Here is a 17596-nt window from a genome sequence, read left to right on the forward strand (position 1 = left end):
AAATACAATGGAAATGTCATGCAATTAATTCAACAACTTCAATTACCCATTTTACGTCTCTAGGATTACTAGGAAAGTCGCTAGTCTAGGTTGAGTCCTCTCTCGAGTGCACTCACCATGTTAATTAACCCTTAATATTGAAGTCTTCTTCTAATATGTCTAAATTAACTCCAAGAAACAAAAAACCCAAGCCCCACTAAGATATCCCCTCTCTCGAGTGCAGATTATCTAAGTGAAGTTCATTTTTTTTCACCCTGGGATTTTCTGGACAGCGTAGTGTTCGTCTAACGACTATAACTTCTTCTACAGGACTTCAATTGAGGCTTTTAAGATACCCACACAAAGCTCTTTTGAGAGGAAGAGAATGATATGCATTAAGGACTAATTGGACTTCAAAATTGCCAAAAATATTATCTTGAACCAGGGCTGCTGCACATCCACATATTTTGTACATTTCTACACATTCTTTACAACATGGTCAAAGTACCAACATAATAGTAGATATAAACGCGCCAATAATAGACAAAATATGATCAAATTCATAATCTCTCCGTCCCATTCAAGATGTCAACATTCTTGAATGGCACGAGATTTTAGGTAGAGTAGTTGAGTGTGACAAAATAAAGTGAAAAAAAGGTGATTGAATATTTTAATGAGTAGAGAGATATTTATTTTCAAAAACTAGAAAGTGGACATCTTGAATGAGTGAAACTAAAAAGGAAAAGTGAACCTTTTGAATGAGACGGAAAAAAATATAAAATTATCATCTAGAACCATGCAAAATCCAAATATGTCAGTTAGATTAATGATAACAACAATAACAATGTGAGGCCGCATAACCTTCAATTTGGGCATTCGCCGTTTTCGGGAGGTGGCAGTAGCTTTTTGGTTCAAGCTGTGGTGGCGGCTTCTTGCTCAAGACTCTCTCTGGGCTTAGTTTCATGACCCAGAAGTACAGTATCAACCCTTGTCATTTACATACATCTGCATGTTGGTCGCATGATAGTCCTACTTGGCGTCGTCTGCGTCGTATTTGGTCATTCATGCATGATTATATTCGTTGGTCCTTGGGTGAGGGGAAGATCAACTTCTGGGATAATGTCTGGCTTGGGGCTAGCCCCATCCAGAATCTGTGCGTCCCGGGATATGATCGTCCTTAATCCCAGGTCGTTGCATCATACTGCCATGAGCATGCATGGGATGATGATATGCTGCATGATTTGTCTTTTAGGTTTGGCGTACCTCTCGATACGATCGACCAGATCAGGGCCACGCCGATTGAGTTGGGGGAGAAGGATGTGACACGCTGGAGTCTGACTAGCCATGGCCAGTTCTCTGTGACCTCAGCCTGGGAGAGCATCCGGACGAGACTGCCGAAGCATGAGATTTTTGGGTTGATTTGGAATGGAGGGATGACCCCCACCACCTCAGTGTTCATTTGGAGGTTGTTGTTTGGTAGGCTGCCGGTGGATGAGAAGTTGCAGCGTCGGGGTATTGAGTTAGCTTCTAGGTGTCAGTGTTGTCGGTCTCCTTCTGTCGAGTCTTTCAGTCATGTCTTTCTTTTGAGTTAGTCGGCGATTTTCTGTATGGGAGTATTTCGATGTCTGGTTCCCTTCCTCGCACACACCGATTCACACGAGCACTGATATTGCACTTAGATTAGGTCACTGGCGGATGTCCTCCTTCATTAGGGCTCCCGCCATGCATATTAGTTTTATAGTTCCATGTTTGATTGTTTGGTTCCTTTTGGCGGAGAGGAACGACTGCAAGCATCATGGTCGCCCTTTCCGTCATTCTCATGTTATTTGGCAGGTCACCATCACCTGCATACGTTTGTGCTGGCTGGCAGGATCATCCCGATTCACTAGAGGGGATGCTCACCGTTGGTTGATTTCATACCTTCTTCTCCCAGACAGAGTGTTCTGCGTTCTCTCATGGTCCTTTGGCATCCCCTTGATGCCCCTTGGGTGAAGTTGAACACTGATGGAGCCTTCTCTACATCGACAATGGAGGCGTGAGAGAGATGATTGGTTCGTGGCTCTGATGGTGGTCTTCTGCGGGCTTTCTGTTCTCCGGTTGCTGCATCTTCGAGCTTTGAGGCAGAGCTTATGGCTTTTATTCGAGGTTTAGAGATGGCTATGGATTTTTCTACACATATTTGGATAGAGCTGGACTCAGCGGCTCTGGTTACCTTATTGTCATATGGACAACTTGGTTCTGCGGAACTTAGGAATCATATGACTTTGATTCAGAGTATGACTTCTCAGCGGCACATTCGATTCTCACACATCTACAGAGAAGGAAATCGTACTGCCGACTTTGTTGCAGGTAGGGGGTACAGATCCCTGCCATGACCTTTTATGATTCAGTTTCTGCGCCTCGGTACCTGAAGGCGCTTGTTAGGATGGACCAGTTGGGATATCCTAACTTTCATTTTCGACGCAGAGATGTGGATTGATATTGACTCTAGGGCTTTTTCATTATTTTATACTTGTTTCTTCCTTTTGTTCATTTAGTATCTAGTTTATTTTTTATAGCATGGATGATCCCGACTTGTGGGACCTTAAGTTTTTTTTTTTCATGTTCTTGCTTTAGATCCTAATCACTTTTGGGCTATGATCATAATTTGGAATGTTACATTTTGATTTTATTCACGGGTTGGGGGTCTGCCTAAATCCCCCATCCATTTTGGGTGTTTTTGATTTAAAAAAAAAACCTTCAATCCCTTTGTTATTGTGTACAATGATCATAAAGTCAAATGTATTAAATTTTAAATTATTTAAAAGATAATCACATTATTACAAAATTTCAAATATCTTATTAAAATTTCAAAGTTGTGTGAGTTTCTGCAGCAATTAATAATTTTTTTATACCGAGTGGCGAGTACCCACACAATTGTGGAACTAACAATAATGTCTTCTAATTATATATAAAAAAGTAGAAATGATATGCTATATATCTTATGTAAGCACTATTCTCTTTTAACGCACGTTTAATGTTGTTTGTTTTGATTTATATATTTAGTTTGATTCTAATACATTAAAAAATGTTATTGGAAATTTTAATTTCACAAAAATCATAAAAATCAAAGATTGATTTGTTATTTTATTAATTTATTTGAAATTATAGAGAAAACGAGAAAATTGAGCTTTGTTTTTTATGAATTTTATGAAATTAAAAATTTCATCAATAACATTTTTAGTATATTAGAATCAAATTAAATATATAAATCAAAACGAACAATAATACACGTGTGTTAAACAGAGTGATGCTCACATAAAATATATAGCAAATCACTCCTCCTACATAAACAATGAAATTTTTGTTGAACTAGATAAAATTTTTGTCAAACTTATCTCCAAAGATCTCCACTCCTCATACATAAACAATGAAATATTTGTTGAACTAGATAAAATTTTTTGTCAAAACTTATCTCCAAAGATCTCCTCTTACTTTCCAATAAAGTCACTAATCTTCGTTGGTTTGGTGATCAGGTGGTGGATCAATCGAAGTGAGGCCCATATCACATACACCCCATTAAAAGATTATAATTAAACTTTCACAAAGTTTTGTGTTTTTTTTTATGAATTTATAATTAGAATTTATCAATCTAATTATAATACTTAGAGTGTCCACAATAGGGAGCCGCGACTCTCGGACATGGGCTTGGCCAGGCCGCATCTTCCTATAGTTGAGGACAAGCAGAGCCGCAGCGGGGGGAGGGGGTAGCCGTGCAGTCGGCCAGGCTGAGGCTCTTGAGCGCGAGCCACGATGCCCTATTGTGGCGGCCGAGAGCCGCGGCTCAGCCCAAGTTTCAATATATTTTTTATTTTCTTATTTATTTCTTATAAATATACTCATTCTTCTCAATTTTTAACCCCATTCCAATCTCCACTCTTTTCAATTTATCTCAATTCTACTTTAAAAAAATGAATACCGATGATGAGTATCAACAAATGATTGATGGGGCGTTCGAAGAACTAGTTGAAGAGATGCAACGTGAAGCAGACGAGGAAGCGGCGGCGGCGGTCCCTCAGCCAATCCATCATCGGCGGACAATCCGTCGTGACCATGTCGGGGCCCACCAGCGGCTGATGGAAGACTACTTTGGCGATAACCCCCGTTATCCGCCAGAGATTTTCCGTCGGTGATTCAGAATGTCACAACGGCTCTTCATCCATATAGCGACTCCATTGGCCCAACGGTATATGTGTTTCACCCTCCGACGTGATGCCAGCGGCCGACTCGGATTGTCGACGTATCAGAAGTGTACCACTGCAATTAGGCAACTTGCCTATGCCGGGCCGCTGACATGTTCGATGAATACCTACAGATGGGTGAAACGACTTCCCTACAGGTGCTGAGACAGTTTTGTAGGGGCATCCAGGCTATTTTCGGTTCGGAGTATCTACGGAAGCCAAATGCCGATGAATGCCAGAGATTGATAGATATGCACGGGAGGGTGCACAATTTTTCAGGATGTTGGGAAGCATCGATTGCATGCATTGGGAGTGGAAGAACTGCCCGATGACTTGGAAGGGGCAGTTTACTTCTGGATTCAAAGGGAAACACCCCACGATGATCCTGGAAGCCGTTGTTGACTACCGTTTGCGAATCTGGCATGCGTATTTTGGTGTCGCAGGGTCGTCTCATCTCTTCAATGACGAGTGCCGGGGTGAGGGTCCGGAGGTCAGATTCGTGGCCAACGACACGTAGTTCAACAGGGCATACTATTTAGCCGATGGGATATACCCTCGTTGGTCCGTGTTTGTCAAGACGATCAGGCAACCGGTTGGGTCGAGGCAATCCTATTTCGCGCGAAAATAAGAGGGTGCTAGGAAGGATGTTGAGCGAGCTTTTGGTGCCCTCCAATCGCGATGGGCCATTCTATGGTGCCCGGCACAAGTTTGGCACAAAAATGATGTCGCCGACATCATGTATGCATGTATCATATTGCACAATATGATAATAGATGATGAAGGATTTGCTGCAGAGCGCTGGGTACCGGAAGAGGGTGCTAGTACAAGTCACAGTATTGACACCGCCCCCTGCAGATGGGTGTACCACGTACTAATGAATACTTGATCCAACGGTTCACCGATATGCGGAGGGAAACATCACATACGACACTGCAGGCTCATTTGGTTGAAGAGCTCTGGGCATGTAGGGAGGAGGCACAACGTGATATGAGATAATTTTCGTTGTATAATTTTCCCCTTTCTATAATACAACGAAGATTTGGTTTTAATTTTTTTTTATTAAATTATGCATTTTTTAATTATTATAGTCCGATAATTTTTATTCTAGTTAAATTAAAATATACCTAGAATGAAAAAATAGTTAATTTGTAGCTTGGGCTTGTCCACTATTGGGGTGGACAAGTTTTTTTGTGGCCCTGGACAAGTTTTCTTGGGGCACTGGACAAGTTTTTGTGGCTTGGGCTTGGTCAAGTCCATCTTATTGTGGACACCCTTAAAAAATTATTTTAATACATGTTAGTATTTTTTTAATCTAAAAATTGACTATGTTGTGGTTGATTGATTTTGTCTAATTACATTATTATTTCATTTTAAAGTATATAAAATTTTCAAGGTTCAATTATTATTAACAGACGCCATTAATTATCTCATTTAGGATTCACACACATTTTTAAAAATATGAAGAAATAAGATTAAAAAAATAATGAAATGTCAGTTTCACTTTTATATATACTGTTTTCAAGGTTCAATTATTATTAACATACGCCATTAATTATCTCATTTAGGATTCACACACATTTTTAAAAATATGAAGAAATAAGATTTAAAAAATAATGAAATGTCAGTTGCATTTTATATATACCGCATTCGTTCATAAAAAATAGTCATGTTTTTTTCATTTTGTGTCGTCCACAAAAATTGTCTATTTACACTAAGTTTTGTCTCCCTAACGATGTGAGTCCAATTTTCTACCAACACTCCAACCATTTTTTTCTCTATCTCTTTCTTACTTTACCAAATTTGCATTTAAATTCCCGCCGTTCGTTCATAACTAATTAAATTATTTTTTGTGGTCGGAGATAGTATTATTTTAATAATAAAATATAAGTGGAATGTGTTTGTGTTATACAAAATCTTTTTTGGTAGGCATGTTAAATTAGCACAAGATAATTAATTAAGATGAACTTTAAGATAATGATATGTTGTCTCACTTTTTTGGGCTGTTAAATAATCCACTCTTTTAAACTATTTCGCTCCGAGTCTCAGCAGGCCGAGATGGGCTTTGATGGCCTAACATGGACCTTGTTTTATCTACCAAACAGCCAAATAACTCTTATAACTCATATATCTTGGTCCTATCTGGACAATCAAACAAGCACTAGGAAATTTAATGATAAAGTTGTGTGTCCAAGCGCGGTGCGACATGAGCAATCAATGGTTGAGCCAATAAGATATGAGAATCTGCCTCGACGAGATGAGCAAGGGAGGTATGAGACGATGGAGACAAGTAAAACCCTGAATAAGTCTAGCTAAAAGCATGGTTACCATAGTAGAACCAAGCTTAACAGCAGGACAACCTCGTAGTCCTGTACTAAATGACAAGATTTGCAATTGAGGATCATGAAGCACTACTTGTCCCGTGTGGCGTTGGGGTTTAAACTTAAGCACTACTTGTCCCATATGTTAGGGTTATGCCCAAAGCCGGGACGACTCAACATGACATGGCTTCCTTTCGGTATGTGATAACCGCCTACAACACTATCAACGGTCGATACATACAGAAGGTTGAAAACCGTCACAGGGTGCAATCTAAATGCCTCCTTCACACAAGCCTTTATAAAGTTAAGTTGATGCAAATCCGATTCTTGGACTAGTCTGTTTCGGCCCACGACTTCATCTAGCTCTTTCGAGGCCAAATCAAGAAGACTGGGGTCAATCATCATCTCTGCCAGGGCCCACTCAACTGCACTTGCTGGATTGTCAATCGCCACAAGGATTATTTCCTATCATCAAATCACCAACTAATGTTAGGAGCTAGACAGTTTGATAGAAAAGATAAATAAAGTTATAACATGATAAGATTTAAGAACACGTATTTTAGGTCAGACAGACTGAAAGATACTATCGTACTTACATTAACCTGAGCCTTGATCTCTTGCGTAGATAGCAACGGATCGTCGTTGGAGTCTTTGAGGTTAATCAAGATATCGAGAATATCTTTTTTGGTGTTTCTACTACCATTTCTCTGTCAGCCATATCTCAACTTTAATGATTTCGATAATGAAATCTAATTCTAGATTTGAATTAATTCAACCATAACATTTATACTATAAAGTGGGGATAGAATCACCAACCTCCGTCCATGCTTATTAATTTTATGTAGGGTTGGATCCACTATTTGATGTTTCCCCTTAAGCTGCTATTGATGTTTATCATCTCCTTGACCTCAAGCCTTCTATTTAATCCCTTTAATGGATAAGGAATCAAGAGCACTTTTGTATATATATATATATATATATATATATATATATATATATATATATAGGGATGTATTCATTTCCTTTTCCTATATTTTCTCCTTTTTCCTTCTTAATATCAGCCATTAGATTAGAGAAATGGACGGTCAAGATCAACATTGGGTAATTAATCCCGTGTTGCATTATTTGTCCTATTTTGTGCATTATGAGGGTACAATAGTAATCTAATAATGGCTGGAAACCGCTACGAATAATGCACCACATGGTCACGAGTAATGCATATAATTGACTATATAATGCACAATATGTTAACTGCAATGCATACGAACAAGATGTGTTGTGTTATGATGTTTGACACACGTTTCTTGTTTCCCCTAAGGGTTTAATAAGCTTAGGGGCTAGGGTATAGTACGTAGACACGTATGTAATCTTCACATGGTAACGAGTAATGGATATATTTGACTATATAATGCACAATTTGTGAACTGCAATGCATACGAACAAGATGTGCTGTGTTGTGATGTTTGACACACGTTTCTTGTTTCCGCTAAGGGTTTAATAAGCTTAGGGGCTAGGGTATAGTACGTACGCATTAATAACAAATTATAAAACGATACGAATAATTCACCAAATTGTCACGAGTAATGGATGTTATTAACTATATAATGCACAATATGTGAACTGCAATGCATACGAATAAGATGTACCATGTTATGATGTTTGACACACGTTTCTTGTTTCCCCTAAGGGTTTAATAAGCTTAGGGGCTAGGGTATAGTATGTAGACATTACTAAATGCACGTATGTAATCTTCAATCCGTTGATTAACCCATATACACAATACCTCTAATAATGCATAATATACTGAGATAATGACAATTAACAGCTACATAATGCACTACCTAAACCAAATAATGCACATACGTATATTCCAATAACAACAATTTGTTAGTAATGTCTACGTACTATACCCTAGCCCCTAAGCTTATTAAACCCTTAGGGGAAACAAGAAACGTGTGTCAAACATCATAACATGGTACATCTTATTCGTATGCATTGCAGTTCACATATTGTGCATTATATAGTTAATAACATCCATTACTCGTGACAATTTGGTGAATTATTCGTATCGTTTTATAATTTGTTATTAATGCGTACGTACTCTACCCTAGCCCCTAAGCTTATTAAACCCTTAGGGGAAACAAGAAACGTGTGTCAAACATCATAACACAGCACATCTTGTTCGTATACATTGCAGTTCACAAATTGTGCATTATATAGTCAATTATATCCATTAGTCGTTACCATGTGAAGATTACATACGTGTCTACGTACTATACCCTAGCCCCTAAGCTTATTAAACCCTTAGGGGAAACAAGAAATGTGTGTCCAAACATCATAACATGGTACATCTTATTCGTATGCATTGCAGTTCACATATTGTGCATTATATAGTCAATTATATGCATTACTCGTGACCATGTGGTGCATTATTCGCAGATACCAAAATATGGCAGTTACTTTTCCGTCAAATTTCAATAATAACCCTGTAATGCATACAACCACCTTCTATAATGCAACACGGAACCAGTTTTATAGAATCAATCTGATCCGTTGATGCCTTAGATCTAACGAGTAATATTAAGAAGGAAAAATGATCTAAGATGTGAAAAGGAGAATAACGCTCCCCTATATATATATATATATACAAAAGTGCTCTTGATTCCTTATCCATTAAAGGAATCAAATAGAAGGCTTGAGGTCAAAGAGAGGATAAACATCAATAGTAGCTTAAGGGGAAACATCAAATAGTGGATCCAACCCTACATCAAATTAATAAGCATGGACGGAGGTTGGTGATTATATCCCCACTTTATAGTATAAATGTTATGGTTGAATTAATTAAAATCTAGAATTAGATTTCATTATCGAAATCATTAAAGTTGAGATATGGCTGACAGTTGGTATCAGTGCCAATCTAGATTTGGTTAATTCACCATTTATGTGTTTTCAAAATCAAAATTTGAATGGTCTTAATTTTTTCGATTTTGATTAAATTTACGTCCGCTCATGTGTTGGGTAATTGTTTTATGAAATGATAAAACAATATAAAGTTTTTTCTACCCATTAAAGATTTTCAATATTTAAATAATATATGACTTATTAATCACCAAAGTGGTTTTTTATATTGCATTTAATTATTGAGCATGATAAATGTTAGTTAATTGATCATGATTAAAGAGATGCTATAAATGACATTAAAGTTTGATTGATCAATTATATTATTATCTATATACATGGAGTCACCCAAAGGTGGATCATTGTATATATTTAATAATACAAAAGGGATTAATCATGTCTATTATGTGTCTTATGTAGTATGTATACCCAAAGGCAACATACTTATTTGACATATGTATGATTTGATTAATTATTAAAATATTTTTTTTAGCATCGTTGAAAGTATGTGTATTCTAAGTATTGCCCAAAGGTTACTTGAATGCATGTTATTTAAAGTATTACTGTTTATGAATCTGTATTAAAGTCTCAAGCACTAATAGATAAGCATGTATAAATGTTGCAGCCTCAGCGAATTTGTATGCATCGGCAAACTCTGTCATTAAGTTCAATGGGCAAAATTATGGTGAATGGTAAGAACAGATCCGGTTTTCACTGGGTGTAATGGCGTTGGACCATGCCATATTAACAGAAGATGAACCCTCAACCATAACGGATGAGAGCTCCGAAACTGAAAAGTCTCAATATGAGACTTGGGAGCGATCTAACTGGTTGAGCCTGAATCTTATGAGGATGACGATGGCAGAAAATTTTAAGCCATCAATGCCCAAGACAGAAAGTGCAAGGGAATTCATTGAGAAAATTAAAGTGTGTTCACAATCTGAATTGGCTGATAAGTCAATTGTTGGAAGTTTGATGAGTGAACTTACTACAAAGAAGTTTGACTGGTCTCGGCCAATTCACAATCATGTGACAAACATGTCTAACTTGGCGGCAAAGCTAACGACCTTGGGAATGGAGGTTCATGAGCAATTTGTGGTCCAGTTTATCATGAACTCCCTACCTATTGAATTTAGCCAGTTCCAGGTGAATTATAACACCATTAAAGAGAAATGGGACTTTAAAGAATTAAAGCCTATGTTGGTTCAAGAGGAAGGGAGATTAAAGAAGATGAATGGCCAAGTTGCGAATCTCATAGGTCATGGAGAAGCCAGCACCAGTAAAGGAAAATCAAGTAAGAAGGACAAAAAGAAGGATAAATCTTTTCTGAAAGGTCCGGAGAAGAAAATCCAAAAGGAAATGAAGTGTTTCTTTTGTAGAGAAACGGGACACTTCAAGAAGGATTATCCAAAAAGAAAGGCATGGTTTGATAAGAAAGGTAAACATATCAGTTTCGTTTGCTTTGAATTGAATCTTATTGAAGTACCTAATAATACTTGGTGGTTTGATTCTGGTGCTACTACTCATGTGTCTCATATTGAACAGGGATTCAGTACGATCCAGCCTATAAAAGGAAGTGAACAATACTTGTTCATGGGAAACAGAATGAAGGCACAAATTAAAGGCGTCGGGACCTACAGACTGATCTTAGACACCGGCTGTCATATAGATCTTAAGGAATGTCTCTATGTACCAGATTGTGCTAGAAATCTTGTATCTGTTAGTAGGTTGGATAGATTAGGTTTTAAAATCAAGTTTGTAAATAGTGTATTCACATTGTACAGAAATGATTACTTCTATGGAAGTGGTACTTTGTTTGATTCACTCTACAGTTTCAATCTTGATGCAAAGTTTTCAGAATCCTTGTTTAATATTGAAAGTAGAGGCATAAAACGTAGTATGTCAAGTGAATGTTCGGCTTACTTATGGCATCAAAGACTAGGTCACATATCCAAAGAAAGGATAATGAGGTTGGTAAAGAATGAAATTCTTCCTCAATTGGATTTTAGTGATCTAGATATGTGTATAGATTGCATAAAGGGGAAGCAAACTAATCACACAGTAAAGAAATCAGCCACAAGGAGTTCTCAACTTCTTGAGTTAATTCATACTGATATATGTGGTCCTTTTGATGCACCTTCGTGGGATGGTAGAAATTATTTTATCACCTTTATTGATGATTTCTCACGATATGGTTATATATATCTATTGCGTGAAAAGGCTGAATCAGTGCATGTCTTGAAGATATTCATAGATGAAGTAGAAAGGCAACTAGATAGAAAAGTAAAAGTTGTGAGATCAGATAGAGGTGGTGAATTCTACGGAAAATTTAATGAGTCTGGACAATGTCCGGGCCCATTTGCAAAGTACCTCGAAAGTAAGGGCATTTGTGCACAATATACAATGCCCGGCACTCCGCAACAGAATGGTGTAGCGGAAAGGCGGAATCATACTCTTTTGGATATGGATAGATGCATGTTAAGTGGATGTAATTTTCCTCTTTCGTTATGGATTTATGCATTAAAGACTGCAACGTATATGCTTAATCGGATTCCTAGTAAGGCAGTTCCAAAGACCCCTTTTGAACTGTGGACGGGAAGGAAACCGAGTTTACGACATATACGTATTTGGGGTTGCCCTGTAGAAGTAAAGTTGTATAATCCACATGAAAATAAGCTGGATTTAAAGACGGTCAGTGGATTCTTCATTGGCTATCCAGATAAGTCAAAGGGAAAGGGATATACATTCTATTATCCTAACCATAGTACGAGAATAGTTGAGACGGGAAATGCTAGGTTCATTGAAAACAATGAAACTAGTGGGAGTGGTGAACCTCGTAAAGTGGACTTTAATGAAGTTCAAGACAAAGTTGTTCATCCACCTATTGTTGCACCTAAAGTTGTTGTTCATATTGAACAACATGAAGTGCATAACCCACTTGTTGAGATTGAAGATGAACCAGTCATAATTCAAGAACAGAATAATGAACCAATAGAACCTTTAAGGCGATCAGTAAGGGAACGTCGATCGGCCTTATCGGATGACTATGTGGTATATTCTGTTGAAAGTGAATGTGACTTGAGCATTGATGAAGACCCAATCTCATTCCAACAAGCCATGGAAAGTAACAATTCTGAAAGTTGGTTAAATGCAGCAAAGGAAGAGATGAAATCTATGGGCGATAACAATGTTTGAGACTTAGTAGAATTGCCTATGGGTTTTAAAGCCATTGGTTGTAAATGGATCTTTAAAACAAAACGTGATTCGAAAGGTGACATTGAAAGGTACAAGGCTCGCCTTGTTACCAAAGGTTTCACTCAAAAGGATGGCATTGACTACAAAGAAACCTTCTCTCCAGTTTCAAAGAATGATTCTTTAAGAATTGTGTTGGTTTTGGTGGCTCATTATGATTTAGAGCTTCACCAAATGGATGTAAAGACGGCCTTCCTAAATGGAGTACTTGAAGAGGAGGTATACATGAAACAGCCCGAAGGATTTATGATAGAATAAAAAGAAGGTTTAGTATGTAAGTTGAGAAAGTCAATATATGGACTCAAACAAGCTTCTAGACAATGGTATATAAAGTTCAATGATATCATTGTGTCATATGGTTTTGTAGAAATCATCGTTGATCGATGTATCTATATTAAAATCAGTGGGAGTAAGTTTATTGTATTAGTCCTATATGTTGATGACATTTTGCTAGCCGCAAATGACATGAGTCTATTACATGATGTAAAGAAATATCTCTCTTTGAACTTCGAAATGAAGGATATGGGTGAGGCATCTTATGTGATCGGAATAGAGATATTCCGGGATAGATCACAAGGATTGTTAAGTTTGTCTCAGAAAGGTTATATCAATAAATTATTAGAGAGATATAGAATGGAAAAATGCTCCGCATGAATTGCTCCAATTCAGAAGGGAGACAAGTTTAGTAAAATGCAATGTCCGAAAAATGAATTGGAGCGTAAGGAAATGGAAAGAATTCCATATGCATCAGTAGTTGGGAGTTTGAACTATGTTCAAACATGTACGCTACCGGATATCCCCTTTGCGGTTGGTATGTTGGGTCGATATCAAAGTAATCCCGGAATGGATCACTGGAAGGCTGCAAAGAAAGTCCTCAGGTACTTGCAAGGCACCAAAGAGCACATGCTTACGTATAGAAGATCCGATCATCTCGAGGTAATTGGATATTCAGATTCAGACTATGTCGGATGCGTTGATAGTAGAAAGTCAACGTTTGGCTATTTGTTCCTTTTAGCCGAGGGAGCAGTATCATGGAAAAGTGGAAAGCAGTCTGTCATTGCTACTTCCACTATGGAGGCCGGATTTGTGGCATGCTTTGAGGCCACTGTTCACGGATTGTGGTTGCGGAACTATATTACGGGGCTTAAAATTGTCGACTCTATAGCTAGGCCGCTGAAAATTTATTGTGATAATTTTGCAGCTGTCTTCATTTCAAAGAATGATAAGTACTCGAAAGGGGCTAAACACATGGAGTTAAAATACTTATCTGTTAAAGAAGAAGTACAAAAACAAAGAGTGTTCTTTGAGCATATTAGGAGAGGAGGGTTCAAATACTTATGTAGAGTTCTAGGTTCTACACTTAAGAATGGAGTTAAAATACTTATCCATTAGATGCATTGAAATCCATGGATGAGATTAAAAAGGAGAAAGGATATATAAGGTGAAAAGGATTTGAATACAATCCTATATATATATAGGGATGTATTCATTTCCTTTTCCTATATTTTCTCCTTTTTCCTTCTTAATATCAGCCATTAGATTAGAGAAATGGACGGTCAAGATCAACATTGGGTAATTAATCCCGTGTTGCATTATTTGTCCTATTTTGTGCATTATGAGGGTACAATAGTAATCTAATAATGGCTGGAAACCGCTACGAATAATGCACCACATGGTCACGAGTAATGCATATAATTGACTATATAATGCACAATATGTTAACTGCAATGCATACGAACAAGATGTACCATGTTATGATGTTTGACACACGTTTCTTGTTTCCCCGAAGGGTTTAATAAGCTTAGGGGCTAGGGTATAGTACGTAGACACGTATGTAATCTTCACATGGTAACGAGTAATGGATATATTTGACTATATAATGCACAATTTGTGAACTGCAATGCATACGAACAAGATGTGCTGTGTTATGATGTTTGACACACGTTTCTTGTTTCCGCTAAGGGTTTAATAAGCTTAGGGGCTATGGTATAGTACGTACGCATTAATAACAAATTATAAAACGATACGAATAATTCACCAAATTGTCACGAGTAATGGATGTTATTAACTATATAATGCACAATATGTGAACTGCAATGCATACGAATAAGATGTACCATGTTATGATGTTTGACACACGTTTCTTGTTTCCCCTAAGGGTTTAATAAGCTTAGGGGCTAGGGTATAGTACGTAGACATTACTAAATGCACGTATGTAATCTTCAATCCGTTGATTAACCCATATACACAATACCTCTAATAATGCATAATATACTGAGATAATGACAATTAACAGCTACATAATGCACTACCTAAACCAAATAATGCACATACATATTCCAATAACAACAATTTGTTAGTAATGTCTACGTACTATACCCTAGCCCCTAAGCTTATTAAACCCTTAGGGGAAACAAGAAACGTGTGTCAAACATCATAACATGGTACATCTTATTCGTATGCATTGCAGTTCACATATTGTGCATTACAATTTGGTGAATTATTCGTATCGTTTTATAATTTGTTATTAATGCGTACGTACTATACCCTAGCCCCTAAGCTTATTAAACCCTTAGAGGAAACAAGAAACGTGTGTCAAACATCATAACACAGCACATCTTGTTCGTATGCATTGCAGTTCACAAATTGTGCATTATATAGTCAATTATATCCATTACTCGTTACCATGTGAAGATTACATACGTGTCTACGTACTATACCCTAGCCCCTAAGCTTATTAAACCCTTAGGGGAAACAAGAAACGTGTGTCCAAACATCATAACATGGTACATCTTATTCGTATGCATTGCAGTTCACATATTGTGCATTATATAGTCAATTATATGCATTACTCGTGACCATGTGGTGCATTATTCGCAGATACCAAAATGTGGCAGTTACTTTTCCGTCAAATGTCAATAATAACCCTGTAATGCATACAACCACCTTCTATAATGCAACACGGAACCAGTTTTATAGAATCAATCTGATCTGTTGATGCCTTAGATCTAACGCGTAATATTAAGAAGGAAAAAGGATCTAAGATGTGAAAAGGAGAATAACGCTCCCCTATATATATATATATATATGTGTGTGTGTGTGTGTGTGTGTGTGTGTATATAAATGCCGACTATATCTGTAAGCATTTGTTGGTGTGTTTAATCCATGCATAGGCCATCCCTTTATATAGACTAATACGTGACCCTTCGTGAAGAGACAATCAGACGTGACTTTTCATTTTAAATACTACTGCTTTGTTAAGCAATAGACACGTTGATTTGTAAAGCAGTTAATCAGTTTCTTTCTTGAATCTCAATCCGTACGTCACATACATGCATATCACACTTACAAATATTACCTTATATACTAACTGCCATAATTTAATAGTACTCCCTCCGTCCCATTAAATATGCAACATTTACTTTTCAGCACAGGATTTTATGTAGTGTTGTTTTGTGAGTTAATGAAGAGAGAGTAAAGTAAGAGAGAAGAAAAAGTAGAGAGAGTATTGTTTCCATTTTTAGAAACGTTTCATTTTTAATGGGACAGACCAAAAAGGAAAACGTTTCATTTCTAATGGGACAGAGGGAGTATTAGTTTAGTATATTACGGCAACACACATATATAATCAATTCATTTATACATACATATACTTATTCTTTTAGTATATAATATATATATATATATATATATATATATATATTATATTATTATAATTAGAGGTAGGAGAGGAGGGTTATCAATACACCTGATTCTAATTCTTTAATCGAAACCGATCCATCACGGTATCGTCTTTAATATTAGAATCCCTTTTTAGCTTTTACTATTATGAACTTGAACTTTAATTTTAAACCAATAGATACATAAGTCACATAAGAATATAAATATTCTTACATTCTCCGCATCTCAACCCTTTTATCAATCCTTGGATCTTGATACTTTTTCATGCAAGCAAGTGCATTTGTAACAATCTTTTTATGTCCATCCAAATCAAACACCTCCAACAAAGGAACAAAATCACTAATTGCAAATCCATAAGTGTGCATAAGAACAGTCCATAACGCATCCATGTGCTTCGCCTCTTCGACAGCCTTCCCTCCGTCCTCCATCCCACACCCGAAAAACCTCTCCCCGAACACCAGCTTCCTAATCAGGCCGCCACAGTAGAGCTGCGCCGTCTCTCTCACATTCAAAACCCCATAGTCCTGGCACCGGTTGTAGACATATCGAACGAGGTGATCAGCTTCTTCGCATCTCTTTGAATTGAGTGATTGGTAGACATCATTCTTGAGCACCTCAGAAACCACTATTCTCTTCATCTTCTTCCACTGATCACCGGCTGGTGTGGAACCGCCGTGAGGTAGCCATTGGTGGTGAGTCTCGTCGACATGGTCTCCGGCCTTGAGGAGAAAATGGCATCATGCTCCTTGAAGAACTGTCGAGCAAGCTGTGGTGAGGTGACGGTGATGACGTGGACGCTGCCAAGGCGGAAGCATGCGATTTCGGTTTTGGACGTTTGCATGTAGTTGTGCATCCACCGGAATGTTGGCTTGTTTCTCACCATCTGTGGAAGGCAGCCGACGATCGGGTAGGTCGTCGGGCCCGGTGGAAGAGGGTGCTTTCTTATTCTTCGACTCCATTTGTACAACAAGATTGTTAATAGAGAAAACCCTAGTATTATGAGTTCATTCGTCATGCCTGAAAAAAGATTTTTTTTTAATATGATGGAAATCAAATTAGTAGATTGATGAATGTGGTATCGAGTTGGGTTTTATAGTGGGAGGATTGGACTACGTTTCATTGCCATTTCAAAACAAAGGAAAAAAATTGTTAAAGCTAAATTGCCAATTTCTATTTTAGGACTCTTGTTTGAGTTTATCCAAGTGTTTTATCTTTAGTGGGGGCTATGGATGACATATCTTTGCCATT

At 37.5% G+C, this 17596-nt stretch overlaps 1 pseudogene; it reads right to left on the reverse strand.

The window, feature by feature from the left end:
* Positions 1-6366: 6366 nt before the first annotated feature.
* On the reverse strand, positions 6367-17363 carry LOC121766802 (annotated as a pseudogene).
* Positions 17364-17596: the final 233 nt, after the last annotated feature.

Source organism: Salvia splendens, chromosome 15 (assembly GCF_004379255.2).
Source record: "Salvia splendens isolate huo1 chromosome 15, SspV2, whole genome shotgun sequence".
Classification (NCBI taxonomy): domain Eukaryota; kingdom Viridiplantae; phylum Streptophyta; class Magnoliopsida; order Lamiales; family Lamiaceae; genus Salvia; species Salvia splendens.